This window comes from Jaculus jaculus, chromosome 18 (assembly GCF_020740685.1).
Source record: "Jaculus jaculus isolate mJacJac1 chromosome 18, mJacJac1.mat.Y.cur, whole genome shotgun sequence".
Lineage (NCBI taxonomy): Eukaryota > Metazoa > Chordata > Mammalia > Rodentia > Dipodidae > Jaculus > Jaculus jaculus.
Genome location: NC_059119.1, coordinates 48,552,901 through 48,573,309, shown reverse-complemented (window position 1 = coordinate 48,573,309; position 20,409 = coordinate 48,552,901).

Genomic DNA, 20,409 nt, shown 5'->3' with positions numbered 1-20,409 from the left:
GGCGCGGGGGCCTCTTCTCCCAGTCGGGAAGGGCCCCCAGAGGAAACCGAATGCTCCAGTGAATTCCAGCCCCATGCCCAGGTTTATAGCCACAACCCCAACCCATGCTGAGACACTAATCGCTTGGCCATTGTCTAGGGGGCTGTTGTCCAATCAGCCCCCTGAATAGACAAACTTCACAATGCCCCAGTATGAATTAGAGAGTGGGGTGTGTGGGGGGGGGAACAAATGTGCATGCAGACTTTTTTTTTTTTTTTTTTTTTGCAACAATACCTAACTGAGCCTTTCAGACAGGACAACGGATGTACAAAAAGCTCGACGGAAATTGGAGTAACTTTTGGAGGCCCTTGTGGCTCTCCCGTCGATACGAGCCAGCTCCTTAATGGTGGCCTGGGCCTCCTCCATCACCTCCTCCCCTCCTTTTTTAAAATTATATATATATAATATAATATATATATAATATAATATATATATAATATATATATATATATTGCAAGGTAGATCAATTGTTCGCGAGGTGGGGTCAAATTGTCATAAAAAAAATTGGGCATTTTTGTTGTTTTTCTCTTGGAAACGGTGGTTCTCTTGTCAAACGCCAGCAGCCAGATGGGTTTGTCTCCCTCCCCCACCTTTTTTTTTTTTTTTTAATGTGTATTGTAGATTTGGGTCATTATTGAGCCCACCGTTAGTAAAGTTCTGACAATGTTCCCTCCCTCCTCTGCCCACCCCCAAAAGAACAGAATGCCTTCTTGAGCTATACAAATGTCAGGTCTCTGTTTTAAAATTTAGCTTTGTTTACCCAACAGAATGGAATTCATTACTGCGTAAAAGTGGTTCCATTTTCTGATCTTTTTTATTCGAAATGTTGAGAGTATCAAAAAGCTCATTTGAAGGTCACAGGTTTATGTCTCTATTCTCTTAAGTGTTTTAGAAATTCATATGGAGGACACAAAAGGTGGAAAATGTGAAAACATACTGTTCATTGTTTATCCTAACCTTGCCATGGTTATTAGATAAATGAGTGTGGGGGGGAAAAATGGCATTAAAAGCCATTGTGAACTGGGAATTTTTTTTCCCCCTGAAGACTGTTAATTTTAGCCCTTGATCTGTAAAGGTCAATTTCTAATTCTTTTTACTGTGCAGTTTATATAACTTCTGCATTTCAAGTCTATAAAAAGCTTTTTCAGACTTTTCATAATGTAAGTAGCAATTTATTTCATTACAGTTTGAATTTTTTATGTAATTCCTATGGACATTTTGATGAAATTGTCAGGCTTAAAAGCTGTAGTGCTTTTCACTGGGGGAGAGTTATGGACTCTTTTTTTCCCCCCTCCAATCCATTCTTGCTGGATAATTTAAAATTAGTAAGATTAATCAGTTCAGTGATTTAAAAGACCACACTTCAGTTGGAACAAGGACTGAGGCAAAAATCATTTTATTTTATTTTTTTTTATTAGTAAATGATTTAAAAGGTCTTTCCAGCTAGTTATCTGAAGCCGATATTTAACTGTTACTTATTCCACTAATTTCTATCTTTTGTTAAAAGAACTTCCCAGCCTATGCTCTGTCCCATGCTAATTGCAGCTTACATTATATAAATGGCTTTTGTAAAGAAAACTCTAACTCTGAGCCTTGAAAGTTGCGTGTTTCTATTTGCTCAAACTTGATGCACTTGTTTGAAGAGGGTCATTGCAGGGAGAGCTGTGTAGCCCGTAAGATAACAAGCTTAAACAGAACCTTTTGTTGTGCCTAGTATTCTCTGGGCTCCAAAATGAGGCCTCCTTTTTCTAACTGCGGGGCTGAAGTGGTTCATTACTGCTGTTTCCCCCGGGCCAGGCCAGGGCTCAGCCATTCCCACTACTGAAGGTCTGTAACTTCCTTAGAAAGGAAGAAGGAAAACATGGCCCAGAAAGGTCTTGTTAGCACTTCCTATGTGAAATTAGCAGCTTTCTAAAAGGTACAACTCCAATTACCTCACATTGTGGAGGCAAGCACAAACCCAACAATATGCACAGCCCAGCAAGTGACATTCTGTCTTTCCAGAGTTACTTCCCTAATTACGAATGAAGAAGCTCTATTCTGCTGAGTGCATCTATTTACAGTGGCCACAATGGTTTAACTTGAGCATCCTTCTCAAAGACCAGTGTTAAAAAACACAAGTGCTCTTTTTGCCGAGCGGGCTATGGGGAGGCGACACATTCCTAACGGTTACGCCCTCAGGAAAAAAATAAAAAATAAAAAAAAAAAGTGTAGCCCCTTTGGCAGGATTGTTAACACTTCAGGATTCATTTTCCACAATAACGCTCCTGCCCAGAGAGCTCTGGGAATTACAGTGGACAATGGGGAGGCATTCTTAGGAGGGTCTAATGATGGAATAAAAAGAAAAATATTTATTGCTTTTGACAGTTCCACAAGGGGCAAAAATCCTTGTCGTGGCTAAAGTTTCCCTAGCTGTTGGAGGAAGGCGGCTCACAGGGACTCAAACAGTTCCTCTTCCTTTGTTAGGAGGCTGAGGACCAGGGCCAGGCTGGGAAATTAAAGATTAAGTTCATTAAGGTAAGATAATTGTGTGGAGGCATTGTTGTTGATACAGGTGGAGGCGATTGGGGGCTGCGGTAAGGAAGCCCATTTACATGTAGGGACGACCTATTAAACCAGGCTTAACAGACATTGCAACGCAAATATATTTATTATTTGCCCGGTGGCTGACCCATGCTTTTCATTGGTTCATTAGACAACTGGCCCCCAAAGGAGAGATCCAGCACTCCCTGCCGGGAGCCAGGTGGAAGAATTGCCAAACACTCTCCACAAAAAGCAAAGAGCCAGTCCCAGGGGTTTTGGGAGAAGACCTCCCTTTTCCCTCCAGCGTCCTTTCCACAAACACCCTGAAGGACCCAGCTGACCCCCTGGCCCAGCCAGGTCGGGAGGATAGTGCCCTCCCACCTGAGGTGCCTTTGGATCTTTCTGGACGCTGACAGGTTGAAACGTTTGTGCAGAAGTCCAGGGGGGGGCTGCCCTTTTTAAAGAGAGCACCCAGCTCTGGGCTGAGTAGACTGTCTGAGTCTTCAATCAGGTCACTGCTCAAATGCTTTCCTTCCCCAGGGTCGTTGCCCTCCTCAGAAACTGATCTCTCCTGGAAATCTAGAATGCTTATCTCTCAGGTGATTCCGAGACAAACAAATCAAACACGATCCCCTGCCCCCGACCACCTCCACCACACACACACACACCTCATCCTACACACGCAGATTGGGACCCCTGTGTACTGGTATTGTAAGCAATGGTTGCCTTGGTTGGGAAGAGCTCCTGCCTGTCCCCTCCCCAATGTGGGCATCCTCAAGTACTGAAAAGAAAAAAAAAAAATATATATATATATATATATATATATATATATATATGTATGTATGTATGTATGTATGTATGTACCAGTATGGTAGAATTCTAGGCTGCAGGGGGCAATTCTGCAGGGATGTGGGGATCACCATACAGATCTGTCTGAAGAAAGAAGGTGGGTTGTGGGGGTTCAAATTGTGGTTGATTGGCCGAGAAGGTGTTTGGGCAGTGTTCAATAGTCATTCCCTTGCCAGCTGCCCTGACGTCCCCGTGTCTTGGACAGGAGCAGAAAGGTTTATTTATTTTGGTAGGATGCATAGGCCATCATCTCTGGTACCTCTCTATATTTTTTCCTGTTTCAGCTAATAAATGAAGAATGCAGTTAAGAGATGGAGATGTCTTTGATAACAGATAATCTTGGGAAGGGGGGGTCGCTTGTTAATTTGGAAGATAGGGTCTCCCTTATTATATAAAAACTCACCTGTCTTTCTGTCCCCTTCTGCCCTCCCTCCAACCCCCTTTTAAGGAAAGTATTGTAATGATTTGGATAAATAGAAATTCTTTTCAAAACCACCTGATCATCAGGAGAGGCATTCTGAGAAGACCTTAGGATTTACTTAGTATTGGTGTGTGAAAAAAAAGGGCTTAATTTTAGAGAGGTGTTAAAAAATATACAACCGCACAGTGAGATTTTTCTGGAGTTAAGAATGACCATGTTTTGATTCATTCAGATTAAATCATGTCTCCATACTTCTTGCTTTCTTCTGAAGGAAAGTTACATAAACTGCTGATATCCTGTAGCCTGCCAGGCAGCTATAATATAGAGTGAAAACTGAGTCCTTTGGTTATTTTCTTAGATTACATCAGAGAACTTTTTGAATAAAACATTTTCAGTGTAATGTGCCTGTGTCATTCTTAAGCAACAGTTACCAAACTTCATGGTGTTTTTCTCTTGCTTATGTCAGGAATTCTTTTTATTTATTTTTATAAAGTGTCCTTTGTCTTTGGGAACATTGAATAGACTTCTTTCAAAGTTATCAGAGACCGGCCTGATAAATCAGATGAGAAATTAGGAACATCTGAGTTATTTTCTAAGCTGGGCTAATGAAGAGTTGAAGATTTGCATTTTCTTTTAAAGACCGAATGAGCAAATAAAACAGTAAAAAAAAAAAAAAAAAAAAAAAAAAAAAAAAAAAAGATAGGCAGGCTCCTCCTGGCCGGCACATTGTGGTTTATCAGAAAGCAGAAAAGGAAAATTTGAGACCATCAAAATTCCGATTTGCAGCTTCTTCAGAGTGTAACTTTTTGAGAACAAGTGTATGAACACTGGCCTTTTTACAGTAAAAACTTTTGCTAGATTGAAAATTCTGTGCAGTGTTCACAGAATGTCCCTCTCCATAGACGACCCTTTCTGGTTTAAAGGAAGAGGCAAAGGGGTTGTCCGTGTTCAGAAAAGAAAATGTTATTCTCTAAACTGGAAGAGATTGCATTTATATTCCCAACTCAAGAGTCAAGATGCTTATCTTACTGGGTCATAAGAGCTTGTTACCAGTGTCCTAAGAGAGAAGCAGGGAGGCATTTTGGAAATTGTAAGCATGTGGTCCTTAGAAATACCACCTTGAAGTTTGAACTGGGGTTAAAGTTGGTGACGGGGTGGAGGCATAGGGATGTAGCTGCTGTCTTGTGGTACAGCTGACGTTTTCAGATGGGGAAACGCTAGCGACATCTTTCTCCTTTCCTTCTCATAGCCAGGGCTCCACGCTGTCTTGTCGCCAGTGGCGGAACTGGGGAATCCCAGCCAAGAGCAGCAAGTAGGGTCTGAAAAACCCTGTAAGATGCTTTAAGGACTTAATATTTCAAGCTATTGGAGATGTTGTTGAAGCTTTTAGTTTTTTCTCTAAGTGATTATAAAAATAAATTGCCTGCTCATAAAAATATTTATGAGTTCTCTCTGTATTTTGTAGTTGATATGCAACTATGAGACTATATCATGTTGCATTTGATGGAAAAAAAAATCACTTTTCCCTAGTCTCTGTAGTTTTTTTTTTTTAATTGAAGTAAAATTTATATACTATACAATGAACCATTTTAAAGTACACAATTCAATGGCATTTAGTATGCTCGCAATATTGTGATTATAGTTTACTTTTTAGTAGTGATTTCTCTCATTTGTAGAACCACAAACAAATCTTTGGAGAACAATTGTTAAATACTGATATTCATTCAACAAACATTTCTTGAATGAAGCGTTATAAAGCGGCACCACTCTTGTTAGGGGATTTAAAAATCAAAAGGAGCTGTCAAGATCTCCAAAAAAAGATTTTTTTTTTTTTTTAAAGAACAGCCAAACATGTGCTAAATAAGGCTGCAATGACTTTGGTCTGGGGATATTTATTGATTTCTGTTAACAAACACTATTCAGACTCCAGAGTTTTATCCTTCTAAAAAACATCATGATATTGCTAAATATTTCCCAGCAACAATAAGCAGTATAATGAGACTACAAAGTGTTCAGAATACTTACTGTGCTATTTTTTTCCCCTCAGGGTGATTTTATTTCCTCTGACGTGCTGCAAAGTTTTCAAAACTTTGTGAGTTGAACTTTGTTCAATGTTTGCTTTGATGGGCATTTACTTTGTTTGGGGTGGATGTATTATTTCAGTGGAAAATTTTCTGTGTTGCTGTTCTGAAAACTTCAGCTTGAGGAAAAGACAGAGGAGGGTCCTTGGGGATAGAGAACGCTTACCTTGCTGGACTCCGCGTGTTTCTGTAATGCAGATATTAAAACATCATGGATGGGAAATCATAACGATGACAGAGCCAAAGAGGTGCTCAGTTTCAACTAGATTTGAAAGATCAAAATTACTGCTTTAGTAATTTAAAAAGAAAAAAACAAAACACCTGGATGTTACTGGCATGCACTTGTAATCCCAGCGTTTGGGAAGAGGTGCAGGCAAGAGGATCAATAGTTTAAAGCTAACCTTGAATGCATGGGACCCTGTCTTAAGAAAGCCAGTAAAGAAAAATTAATTTTTTTAAAAAAATATATGATTTAGGGCTGGAGGGATGGGTTAGTGGTTAAGGCAGTTGCCTGCAAAGCCAAAGGACCCAGGTTCAATTCCCCAGAACCCATGTAAGTCAGATGCACAAGGTGGCAGATATTACTTAGTGTAAAAATGAGCAAAAAGAAAGCATGGTCTACTGAAATATTTTTTCTTCAGAAGAATCCTTCAGATCACATCTGTCTTTTGATGTAATGTAACGGTGATGGTGGCAGGAATAATGGTTGTAACGGTGGTGGTTTTGAGGTAACAGAATCGGTGCAGTGGAGATGTGGTAAAGAATTGCTTATCCCTGGTAGGCTAATACAGCTTTGCATCGCTGGCATGCCCCCTCCTAGCAAAGGCTGTGCTTAGCTTCACATGGAGGGGGAAAAACAGTGGTCACAAGAACTCAAGAGCTACGGGTTCCAGTTCTGCCTCTGTCCCTTCATAGCTAAATGCCTTTGGTAATTGCTTGCTTGCTATGAGCCTCAATTTCCTCATCCGGAGGGACAATAACAGCTTCCTTGCACAGCGGCCCTGGGGAACAGCGGTAGTGTGACTTTAAGTCACATCGTCCATGCTCAGTCACTCAGCAATTGGTAAGCGAAATACACATGTCACCTCTGCTTGCTGTGCTTTTCAACCGAAGAACAAAGTATGACATTCTTTTGGTGTGAGTTTTGCAAATCACAAAACATCAAATTAATCTATCATAGTGTATATAACTTCTGGGGAGATAATTTTGACGCTTTCCCATGGAGAAAGAGAGAAGGAGAATTTTGAATGGGACTTTTGACTATCGAATGCCATCTTTTTTTTCTTCTGCCACGTGAACGCTTACAAATATCACCAGAAAATTTATTTCCATTTACCATCAGATTGGAACCATCACTTTATCCCTGAAATATGTCAAAATGTTGGGTGTTTCTACAATGATAAAACTGATTGGAATTTCCATGTTTAATTAAACGTTAATCCACTGTCATCTCACTTGCTCTCTATTTGTAGGGAATTTTCTATTTTCTATTACCATGTCTTATTAATAATGAAAGCCCTCTTAGATAGTGAAAGCCTGATATTAACTAGATGAAAACAATCTGTCAGGAGTGGGGTGAGGTGACCCTGTTATCAGGACAGGATCTTTTAGGTTGAAGGAGTAACTGCAGAAAAGCCAGAAAGACTACCCTGAACCTAAGGTCCTTCCTTCCCAGTTGTCCCCAGCCTGTTCCCTAACTTGCAAGCTCTGTTAACCACAGTAGATCTGGAAGAAATACAAACATCGTTGCCAAAAAGCACTAAAAGTTATATTCGCCAAAAGGGGCGGAATGCCTGATACGGGCCCCTTTTCTAAGAAGCAGTGTGAGGAGCTGGAGGGTTCCAGTGTGGGAAGAAGGAATGCTATCTTTGCTAAGCTTACAGTTCTATTGAAAATGACCTCAAGCCGGGCGTGGTGGCGCGCGCCTTTAATCCCAGCACTGGGGAGGCAGAGGTAGGAGGATCGCCATGAGTTCAAGACCACCCTGAGACTACATAGTGAATTCCAGGTCAGCCTGGGCTAGAGTGAGACCCTACCTCAAAAAACCAAAAAAAAAAAAAAAAAAAAAAAAAAAAGAAAGAAAGAAAGAAAAGAAAATGACCTTGAATCTAAGGAAAACTGGTTTTCTTCTGTGGGGCTGGAGCCTGAAACTTTGCCATTAAGTAATTTATAATATTTCTGCTTTCTTTCTCCCTTCCCCACCCTTTATTTCTCTTTCCCTTCCTATTCTTTCTTTCCTTTCTTCTTTCTTTCTTTCTCTTTTGCTTATGTGTCTGTAATGTGGGGGGGGGGGTGCAGAGCTCCATGGACTTTCCTGCTCCTCTGCAGCGGGGTGCGTTCATTTGCATTGGCAGTAGCAGAAGTTGGGTGTCCAGCCCCATTTCTCTTCCACCCGTTTGCGTTTGAGCTGGGATCTCTTATTGCTTCGGGAGCTTGCTGTTTTTTGTTTGTTTGTTTGTTTTCACAAGCTCTAGGGATTCCCTGGTCTCTATTCCCATAGGATTGCAGTTACAGGCACGCATAACCAGGCCCAGCTACTTGACCAAGTTTCTAGATCTTCAAATCCAGGTGGTCTCAGGCCCCCACACTTGGGCCTTTCCTGCTGGCCGTCTCTCCAGTCTACGTATCTCTGCTTTCTCGACCAGTGTTAAGAGTTTGGATGGGATTCACTCCTGTCAGATTGGCCACCATCATGAAAACAAATGATCATAAATGTTGGCGGGGATGTGGAAAAAGAGGAACCCTTCTACACTGCTGGTGGGAATGCAATCTGTCCAGCCATTGTGAAAAACAGTGTGGAGGTTCCTAAAACAGCTAAAGATTGATCTACCATATGACCCAGCTATAGCACTCCTAGGCATATATCCTAAGGACTCATCTCATTTCCTTAGAAGTATGTGCTCAACCATGTTTATTGCTGCTCAATTTATAATAGCTGGGAAATGGAACCAGCCTAAATGTCCCTCAACTGATGAGTGGATAATGAAGATGTGGTACATTTATACAATGGAGTTCTACTCAGCGGTAAAGAAAAATGAAGTTATGAAATTTGCAGAAAAATGGATGGACCTGGAAAGGATTATACTAAGAGAGGTAACCCAGGCCCAGAAAGCCAAGCACCACATGTTCTCTCTCATATGTGGATCCTAGCTACAGATGACTGGGCTTCTGCGTGAGAATGAAAATACTTAGTAGCAGAGGCCAGTAAGTTAAAAAGGAGACATAAAGGGAAGAGAAAGGAAGGGAGGAGGGTACTTAATAGGTTGATATTGTATATATGTAAGTACAATGATTGTGATGGGGAGGGGATATGATGGAGAATGGAATTTCAAAGGGGAAAGTGGGGGGGGAGGAAGGGAATTACCATGGGATTTTTTTTTATAATCATGGAAAATGCTAATAAAAATTTTTTAAAAATTAAAAAAAAAAAAAAAGAGTTTGCATGGAAGATCCCTGCCCCCTCAAGGCTCTTGTTTTGAAGGCTTAGTCTCCGATGTTCAGAGATGTGGGAAGGCGATGGGATCTTGAGGGGTCTGACCTGGTGGGTGATGCTGAATTCATCATTTGAGGGCAATGGTGGCGGTCGCAGAAGGGCCACTAGGGAAATGCCTGGGAAGGTTACATCTTGTCATTAGCTCCCTAGGGACTCTTCCCCTTCTCTACTTCCATGAGCTTTGCTCTGCCACACGCCCCCTGACATGTTTTCCTCATTCCAGACCCAGGAGCAATGTTGCACGTGCCCTTGGGCGGAAGCCTTTGAAACGATGAGCCAAAATAAATCCTTCCTCCCTCACATGCTTTTCTCAGACATTTTGTCACAGCGGTGGACGGCTCACTGGCGGAACGCTGGCATGGAGAAGTGAGGTCACTGCTGCGACAATACTGGACCATGTGCTTTAGAAGCCTTTGGGATTCGCTTGGAAAAGTTTGGAGAAGCAGCCGAGGAGGAAACTTGGCATATTATAACTGGGGCTTCATGGGTAAGTCTGGTGGGAGCTTGGAAGACCAGAATGCCCATGGTGAAAGCTACGGTTGGTCATATTTTAGATGGAAATGAATGCTGTTGGAAATTGGACTAGAGATCATTCACGTTACGTGCTGGCAAAGAAGTTGTTTATTTTTCTTTCCATATCCTAAGTTTTTTTTTTCATATTTTTTATGAGAGGGAATTGGCATGCCGGGGCCTCCAACCGCTGCCATCGAACTCCAGACGGCGTGTGCCACCTTGTGCACATGTGTGATCTTGTGCTTGAGTCACCTTGTGCATCTGGCTTATGTGGGATCTGGGGAGTCGGACGTGGACCCTTAGGCTTTGCAGGCAAGCGCCTTAATGGCTAAGCCATCTCTCCAGCCCAATGTCCTAAGATTTTGTGTGATGTTGAGCTCAAGGTGATAACTAACAAATCTGGGGAAAAAAAATTTGTTTTTTTTCAAGGCAGCACAGCATCAGGCTATGCAATGATAAATACCAGCTGCTTTTAGCCAGATTTACAGTGAGCATCAAGAGAAAAAAAAAAAAAAAGCAGAGAATTAAAATCTGGCAAACTTGCAGTTGGGCCATAAAATGCATGTAAGTTGGGGCAAAGGAAAGCACAGTTGCTGAAGAGACTGGTGCGAATTCAAAGAAGACAAGTTCTCTGTTGTGACATGGAAAGGTTCACACGAGAGAATCGTAGGAATTGGCCAGATCCCATATCCATCCCGGGCTCAAGGGTTTACACAGAGCCACTCTGCTCACGCCTAGAAAGTTCTTGCTCTAAGATTTATTTCGCTGTATTCAGCCACCAGGCACTGAAAAGTCATTGCTGGTGTGACTCGGGAGTGTTTGCCTGTTGTTTTCACTCGCTTCACACCATCCGTGTGGTTGATGCTGGGTTTGCAGGGATGCAGAAGCTGAGAGTTACGGGGATCACGGACTCTTCCGGCACGATTTAAAACGGAAGCCAGGCAGTGTGCATGGAGGTTAAGGGTCCCCATGGGCAGTCCCTGAAAGGGTGATTCTGGAAGCTGTAAGGGTGAAATAAAAGGTTCGGCATGGATACCAGGGATGCAGACCGTTCACCAAGGAAAGCTACAGGCAGCAAGCAGAACCATTCCAAGAGAATATGTGGGATGCAACCAGGAAGCTTGTTCAACTAGGGGTGCCTGAGCTCTGCAGAGCTCGCTTCAGACCATCTGCTGGACATAGAGTTACAGGAGGTTTCATTCTTGCTTTGTTCCTGTCCCTCTTTTCCTGTGACAACCCACTCTTTAGAATGGGGAATGAATACCCGCTGTCTTGCACTGATGGTAGTATGCAAAATGTGGCTGTGTTTCTTCAAGGGCTCATAGCTAAGAACCTACCTTCAGTCTTGAAGAAATTAAACATAGACCTTATTTTTGGGGGGGGGGAGGGGGTTTCCGACGTAGGGTCTCATTCTCTAGCTTGGGATGACCTGGAATTCACTCTGTAGTTTCAGGGTGGCCTCGAACTCATGGTGATCCTCCTACCTCTGCCTCCTGAGTGCTGGGATTAAAGGTGTGCGCCACCACGCCCAGCAGGACTTAGACTTTTGAGCAATGCTTGAACTATCAAGACTTTATTGACAACTCTTTAAGGTGGTCTAAATGCATGTTGCAATGTGAGGTAAATGTGTAATTTTTTTGGGGGGGGGTAGTCAGGGTTAGTGTGTTATAGTTTGGATTTGAAATGTCCGAATTTGGAATGTCTAAACTCATACATTGAAGGATTGGTCCCCAAATGCCAGAGTGTTCAAGATGGGGTTTTGGAAGTGACTGGATCTTAAAGGCCCTGGTCTCATCTATGGGGTAATCTTATCGATAGTTTCGTAGAGAATGGCTGTTGAGAGGTGGTAGAAACTGTAGGAGATTGGGCCTGGTGGATGAAGTAGGTTACTAGAGATGTACCCTTGAAGGTCATAGTTTGTCCCAGGTCCCTTGCTTTCTCTTTTCACCTCCTTCCTGCCCGGACGTGAGCGGCCTCCTCCCCACCCCCTCTCTCCACCATGATATTCTGCCTTACCTCCAAAGCAGTGGCATCAGCCGACCACGGCCCGAGAGCCAAACCAAGTCTTTCCTCTAAATTGTTTCTCAGTGACTTTTCTTTTTCTCCACAGCGATACACTAACATAGCTAAAGATGACTGGATACAAGAGCAGTCTCCCTTGAGGTAGAAGAGCAGAATACAGGGTTTGCATTAGGGGGTCCTTAGCTAGGACTTGGGGTAACCATAAGGGCCTGAGTTATCTTAGATCAGACTCAGCCCTGGATCAGGTTCCTCGACCTCATCAACTTTCCCATGTGACTTTCCCAGGGTTTGGGGCAGGGGGGTGTCTTCCTCATACTTCTTCCTCTGCCTTTCCTTACCAGTCACGTTGATACATCCTGGCTCCTTGTCCCCCGGGCTCAGATGCACTGCTGCTCCTTGAGGCTCTTCCTCCTGTGACTTCCTTCTCCTTCCTCGCCCACAGCTTCCCTGGTGGGGTTTCAGGATAGCTACTGTCCACCCACTTTCTTCTTAAGTCTTTGACCCATACCCTTTGGAGCATCCTGACACCTTGCCTAACCTGCAGGACAGTTCTATCCGGGTCACAGAAGCACATCAGCCTTGAGACTTGAGGGCCCCGTTGGAGCTGCTTGTTTTGGAGGCTTGCTGTTCCTGAACTTGTTTATTTGGTTGAAGATTTCTTTTTCCAGCTGGGCGTGGTGGCGCACACCTTTAATCCCAGCACTCGGGAGGCAGAGGTAGGAGGATCGCCGTGAGTTCAAGGCCACCCTGAGATGACAGAGTTAATTCCAGGGCAGCCTAGACCAGAGTGAGACCCTACCTCAAAAAACCAAAATAAAATAAAATATAAATAAAAATAAATAAATAAAAGGTTTCTTCTTCCATCTCCCCAGCCAGATCCTGCTGCAGTAATATTCCCTGTGGGACACTTTTCCTGGCTATTCTAGCCTCCTCTAGTTAAGCCTTTTATAAATTAACATAAGAATACATAACAAACTTTATCACCTTAATTGTTTTAAATTGCACTAATTCAGTCACATAATTGCCTTCACCATGAGCACTGCTCATCTCTAGAACAGTTTTCATCCCAAGTTGAACCCCATTACACACTAGCTTCCTCTCCCCCAGCTCTCAATACTTCAATTCCACCCTTTGATGCTAAGAATTTGCCTATTCGAGGTACTACGTCCTAACTGAATTCTGAACATATTTTGTGCCTGGAGTATTTCACTCAGCATTGTTGCTTCAAAGTTCCTCCATGTGTGGCATGCATCATAATTTCATTCTTTTTCCATTTACTTTTTGTTTCTTTTCAAGGTAGGGTCTCACTATAGCCCAGGCTGACCTGGAATCCACTCTGTAGTCTTGCAACTCATGTTGATCCTCCTACTTCTGCCTCCCGAGTGCTGGGATTAAAGGTGTGCGCAACCATGCCTGGGTAAGAATTTCATTCTTTAAAAAAAAAAATTTTGTTCATTTTTATTTTTATTTGAGAGTGACAGAGAGAGAGAGAAAGAGGCAGATAGAGAGAGAATGGGCATGCCAGGGCTTCCAGCCTCTGCAAACAAACTCCAGACGCGTGCGCCCCCTTGTGCATCGGGCTAACGTGGGACCTGGGGAATCTAGCCTCAAACCGGGGTCCTTAGGCTTCACAGGTAAGCACTTAACCACTGAGCCATCTCTCCAGCCCCAGGAATTTCATTGTTGATGAAGGATAAACAACATTCTCTGGTTGGTATATGCCTTGAATGTATTATCGTGTGTCCACGATGGACATTTAGATTTTTTTTCCCCCTTACCTGTTTTGACTAATGCTGCTATGAACATGGTTGTTCAAGTATCTGTTGAAAATACATTTTCAATTCTTTTAGGTATATACCTCGTAGTGAAATTACTCGATCATGTGGTAATTCTATGTTTAACTTTCTGAGGAAGTGCCAAACAATAATCATTTTTATAGTGAATGATAATTCACATTTACATGACACTTTATGGGGTTACCAAGTGCTGGCTGTTCCATTAGCTCCTCAGAAGAAGCCTGTGAGACAAGTACTGTTATTAATGTCACTTCTATGCAGGTGAAGAAGACGAGACTCTGAGGCTCAATGACTTCATCAGAGTCACTCAATGCATGGAGACTTTGTCCTCAAAATAAAAATGTGTGCTATAGTGCCAACTGGCTCTCAGAATGACCTTCCCATGCAGCACGGTCCCCCTCCAATGTCCTCTCATTGCATTGTCCCATTGCCCAGAGACCCTTTGCTCACCATGACCGTGAACTTGTCTTGACTGCCTTTTTAGACCGTCATCCTCAAAGACAGGTATTATGTCATGATTATTTAATTTAGGGAGAGAAATAGGCAGAGAGAGAGGGAGAGAGAGAGAGAGAGCAAGAGAGAGATGGGCACATCAGGGCATCCAGGCACTGTGTGCAAACTCCAGATGAATGTGTCACCTTGTGCATCTGTCTTATGTGGGTCCTGGGGAATTGAACCTGGGTCCTTTGGCTTTGCAGGCAAGTGCCTTAACTGCTCAACCATCTCTCCAGCGCCCCCCTTTTTTGGTGCACCACCTCCCCCACCCTCATAATGGTCTGCACTGACCCGTGACTGGCACTAACATAATATGTCAGTGTTGCAGTCAGGTCCGCATTGCTGGTAGAAATCACCCAACCAAGAGCAGCTTGTGGGGGAGAAAAAAAGGTTTATTTTGGCTTACAGCCTTGAGGGAGAAGCTCCACGGTGGCAGGGGAAAATGATGACGTGAGCAGAGGGTGGACATCACCCCCCGGCCAACATAAGGTGGACCATAGCAACAGGACAGTGTACCAAACACTAGCAACGGGGAGCTGACTATAACACCCATAAGTCCGCCCCCAACAATACACTCCCTCTAGGAGGCATTAATTCCCAAGTCTCCATGAGTTGGGAACCTAGCATTCAGAACCCCTTAAGTTTATGATGGACACCTGAATCAAACCGCCACAGTCAGTAGCATAGACGGACAGGGATTAGAAGAGAAAGATACCATGACCCAATCATCTGAGAGGGCTTCATGGTACCCCCCTCTCTTGCCCCAGAAACAAAGGCAGAGCTGCTATGTTTATAGTGGCGGTCACCTCTGTCCCCTTATCCTATCTGAAATATCATGTCTTGCTCTGAGTTCCCCGGACGTGGACATTCTCATTCATGAGATGTACCGACTTCTCTGGTTTGTAGTTGTTTCAGGCACATGTATGTTTATAGTGTGGTGTGTACGTATGTGTGGCACATGCAGTATGCGTGTGTAGATGTGTGAGCCCTGTGTGCGGAGGCTACAGGAGAATGTTGATTGTCTTCCTCTGTCACTGTTCTATGTTGTTATCCATAAGACAGAGTCTCTCACTCAGCCTGGAGCTATCATCATCATCATCATCATTATTATTATTTTGGCCAGACTGGCTGACCAGCAAAACTCAGCAATTCTTCTGTCTCCATCTCCCCCTACATGACTGGGATTATTATGTTATTTGTTTTTTTTTTTTTTGGTTTTTCGAGGTAGGGTCTCACTTGAGCCCAGGCTGACCTGGAATTCACTCTGTAGTCTCAGGGTGGCCTGGCACTCACGGTGATCCTTCTACCTCTGCCCCCTGAGTGCTGGGATTAAAGGCAAGTGTTCTTACCCATTAAGCCATCTCCCCAGCTCCAATCTTTTTGTACTTAATTAATTAATTACACATATGTGTGGGTGGAGGGGGGGGTCTGCTGGGATCTCTTGCTGCTGCAAACAAATGTTCACCCAGCTTTATGTGGGAGGCTGGAGAATTGAACCTGGGCCAGCAGGCTTTGCAAGCAAGCCCCTTTGACCACTGAGAAAACTCCCTAGGGCTCTCCACCTTCTGTTTAAATGGCCACTTTGCCCTTGCACCTCCCCAGGGAGACTGTGGATTCCTTGACACCAGGCATGGAGCAGATGCTCATCAATGCTATTGCAGGAACAAGCTCTGGATTGAATGGGCCCCTTCATGCATAAGTGGGAAGGTCGTCAGAGGACTGAAAGCTCGATTAAATTCGAATTTCAGATGAGGAATGAATAGCAATCATGCTTATACTAAAATTTATTTGTTGTTTATCTTAAATTCAAATTTAACGAGGCATCCTATATTTAAAATTTTTTTTGTTTTATTTTACAGAGAGTGTGAGAGAGAGACAGAGAGGAGAGAGAGAGAGAATTGGCATGCCAGGGCCTCAGCTACTATAATGGAGCTCCTGATGCTTGCGCCACCTAGTGGGCGTGTGAAACCTCGTGCTTGCCTCACTTTTATGCATCTGGCTTATGTGGGCTCTGGGGAGTCCAACATGGGTCCTTAAGCTTTGCAGGTGAGTGCCTTAGCCACTGAGCCATCTCTCCAGCCCCTGCATCCTGTATTTTTATTTGCTAAATTGGCAACCCTAATCACCTGTTATTAGTTCTTGCTACTTACTGTCATGACCCTCAAATCCTCAGAAATATCAAAGAAAGAGTAGGACACTGTTCTCCTAGAACTGAAAGCTAGCTACATTTTCATTGTAAAAGTACAGAAGGTGGGAGCATTTTCTCCAACGTGAGAAGCGATTCCCCACTTGTAGCCATTTCTTTCCATTCTGTGGCTAAGGCTGGATGCTCACTCTTCAGTGTACCTGCGTGTGACTGTTCCAGGCATTACTGAGGGCTGGTCCACAGGGGTCTTGCTCACCAGCAGGCTTTTCCTGATGTGTGGGAGATTGATCACCTTCCAGTTCTGATCTTTCCTCTGAGTCTGGCCTGCGTATCAGTTACTCTCTTGTTGCTGTGAGCAAATACACAACCAGAAGCAACACAGGGAAGGAAGGAAAGGATTGACTTTTGATTTACAGTTTTGAGGGAGGTTTGTGGCATGAGCAGGGAAACTGGTTCATCCCCTTAGCAGGCAGGAAGCAGAGTAAACAGGAAGTAAGGTTGGGCTATGAAACCTCAAGGCCCTCCCCCAGCAGCCCACTTGTACCAGCGAAAGCCCACTTCCTAAAGGTTCCAATAACCTTCCCAAACAGCCCCACCCGATGGGGCCCAAGTGCTCAAACTCCTGAGCCTATGGGGACATTTTACATTCACACTATAATTGCTATTAAAATCATAAACTTCCTGCCTTCCTGCCTCCCCAGACTTACTTGGGCACCTGCCTTGGATTCCCTATTTAGACTGTAGTCCTGGCAGAACTACTGCCAAATCTCCTGAACTCACTGGAAAGCCTTTCAGTTCTGTGCATGTGATGTAAAGGAGGCAGGATCCAGGCCGGAGCTCTCACTGCCTGTGACCTCCCCCTTGTCTGCTGGGGCTGAACCTAGAGAGGACAGACAGCTAGGACCGTTAGAAAATAGAGGAGAGGGTTGGAGTCAGCTTAGCAGTTAAGGCACATGCCTGCAAAGCCAAAGGACCAAGGTTCGATTCCCCAGGACCCACGTAGGCACAACGGGGTGCATGCATCTGGAGTTCATCTGCAGAGGCTGAAGGCCCTGGTGTACCTCTTCTTTCTCTCTGTATCTGCTTCTCTCTCTCCCTCTAATACATAAAATGAAATAAAAATTCTAAAACATAAAATAAGATAGAGAAGAGATGGAACAATTTGCCCCCCACCTTGTGTGTTGGTGTGGTGTTTGGGTATGTGTGGTTTATGCAGGTATGTGTGCACATGGGCTGCTGCTCCATGCTCACCTGAAGTGAGGTGTGCTCACCTGAGCTGGCAGGTCTACCTTGCCACTCTTCTGCTGCTTCTTGCTTGAGTCTCTTACGGATCCTGGAGCTTGCTGTGTTTTTGGAGCTGCAGCGATCCCCGGGGGCCTCTGCTCCTCTACGGGACTGGGGTTATAGACGAGATCTTTATGTAGGTCCTGGGCTTGAGCTCAAGCAGTCTCTTAGGCCTCCTCAGGCTTACATGGGAGGTATTCTTCACTGAGCCGTTTCTCTCTAGCCCAGAAGCGGTCATTTTTCACGTGGTGTTTCTTATATCCTTATAAACACTAAATCATAACAACCCCCTCCTGCGTCTCTAAGTCACCTGATTTAATTTTTCCAGGAAACAGTGACTTACACGTCTCAGAAGAGCTGGGATGACGAACAGCCACAAATTTGGGGTGAGGGCGTGGTAGACAGAAGGTGGAGGTGGCCTTGGAGAAAGCAGCCGTGTGAGCGCATAGATGCAGAGGAAACAGGGTGATCAAACAGCTCAAAGACACTTTCAAGAGTCTTAGGTTCTGCTCAGAGTGGAGGGGTGAGGGAAGGGCACAGAGGCCCCACCACTCAGAAGTCTTCAAGTGACCTAACATCCTGAATTTGGGAAATTCTTGGGCTGAGGGATCAATATATCTATGTCTTTGCAGGCCCTTAGTTTCTTCCTGCTATAAGAGTAGAGGACAATCCCCCATGACCAATTGGCCAGGACACAGGTGCCTATAGGAGGAGCAAAGAGAAGCTAGCTCTGTGGGACTGGAGAGATGGCTCAGTGGCTAAGGAACCTGCTTGCAAAGCCTGATGGCCTGGTTCAATTTTCACGTAAAGCCAGATGCACAAAGTGGCACGTACTTCTGGAGTTCATTTGCAGTGGCAAGATGCCTTGGTGGGCCCATTCCCTCTCCTTCTGTCTCCTTACAAATAAGTAAATGAATAGATAGATAAAGAAAGGATGAGAGAAACAGACAGAGAGAAGGAAGAAAGGAGGGAAAGAAGGAAGGAAAAAGAATCTAGCACTATGCACAGTTAGGAAAGCAGGTATCATTAAAAGTCAAGTTGGAATAGATCCATAGTGAATAGGGTTGGTGGGTGCCCTTTGAGACACGGCTGTGTACACACACACACACACACACACACACACACACACACACACATCTACAGGGAGGGTAAGAAACATGGTGGTGCAGTGTAGGTTGAACCATTCTTTGAAAGTTCTGCTGCCTCTGGAAAAGATGGAATTTGCCCCATAACCTAAAACCCCTGTTCACTTCCAAGTCACTCATTTGAGAGGATTGGATGGAAACTGGTTGACCCAGGGTAAGACAGTCCAGGGGAAAATCATCCGGTCCTGAGGGACTTGTCACAAAAATCTCCCCAAATGAGGCTCGGACAGAAAGAGTGCACCTCACAGGGACCTCAATATCTAATGCTTTCCCTATCCCATCACTGGAGGAGGCAGCATATGAGGTGCAATTTGTACTTTTAGAGGCCATGACTACAATACTATATATATATATATGGTGTGTGTGTATATATATATATATACATATATATATATATATATATATACATTATATTTTAAAATCAAAAGATACCTAAGAGGAGATCTATGGAGATCTTCTCTTCTGATTACAGCCTCTTAGAGGATTGTATGGAAGATTTGACATGTGCCCTCTGGCCACACAGTCGAGGGAAGGATGCAAGAGGGGTGAGAGACAGCGGTGTAGAGGGAAGAAAGCAGGTTGGGATTGTGGGGACCACTCTCACCTCATAGCTCATCAGGTGAAGCCTCCTAGTGGGTGCAGAGAACCATCGGGAGACTTGCGAACCTCCAGAAAGTGTCAAAGAACAAACCAAGACATCGTCTGTCCTCGTCCTGTACTTGGGACCTTTCCAGGCCAGACTCCTTCCAGATCCACAAAATGTGAGCATTTTTATGACCATCTAAGAGATCAACTTCTAGGGTTGGTAAACTCACCTCCGCAGTTTGGACCCTGAGCGACAAGCTACGTCCATTGCATGTGGTCACCGCGGGGATACTTTGGCGGTGACAGAGCAGAAACACAAAACTGTCATTGAGGGAGCGCCATGGGCAAGTCAAGTCTATATTTGGGGAGCCATCTGTGTGAAGCACAGGGGAGCAGAAGTAGAGATGGGGGCACGCAGGCTGATCAGGACAGCAGAGGTTCTCTTCCTCTCTAAGGTTTCTATTCTTTTTAAATTTATTTTTGTTTATTTTTATTTATTTATTTGAGAGCGACAGACAGAGAGAGAAAGAGGCAGAGAGAAAAAGAGAGAATGGGCGCGCCGGGGCCTCCAGCCACTGCAAACGAACTCCAGACGCGTGCGCCCCCTTGTGCATCTGGCTAACGTGGGTCCTGGGGAACCGAGCCTCGAACCGGGGTCCTTAGGCTTCACAGGCAAGCGCTTAACCACTAAGCCATCTCTCCAGCCCTCTATTCTTTATTCCCTTCAGCTGGGCCCTTCTCTTCCATCCCTTATTTCTTGTCATTTGCAGGTTCATGATCTGGGGATGGCCGGAGGGGAGCCAGCATGCTGGTCTCTTGTATAATCCAATAATTGGCTATAATCTGTGCCTGAAATATTTGGAGATCTGCCTCTACATTAACGCCTACTTGAAGAATAATCACATCTCCACACACAGGCCTTTGGGCCAAACTCTCCCCTCCCACCTCGGGACTTCCAATCACAGCTTCAACTCTACCAGAGATTATTGCAATTGCCCACACTGTTGCACTTTTAAC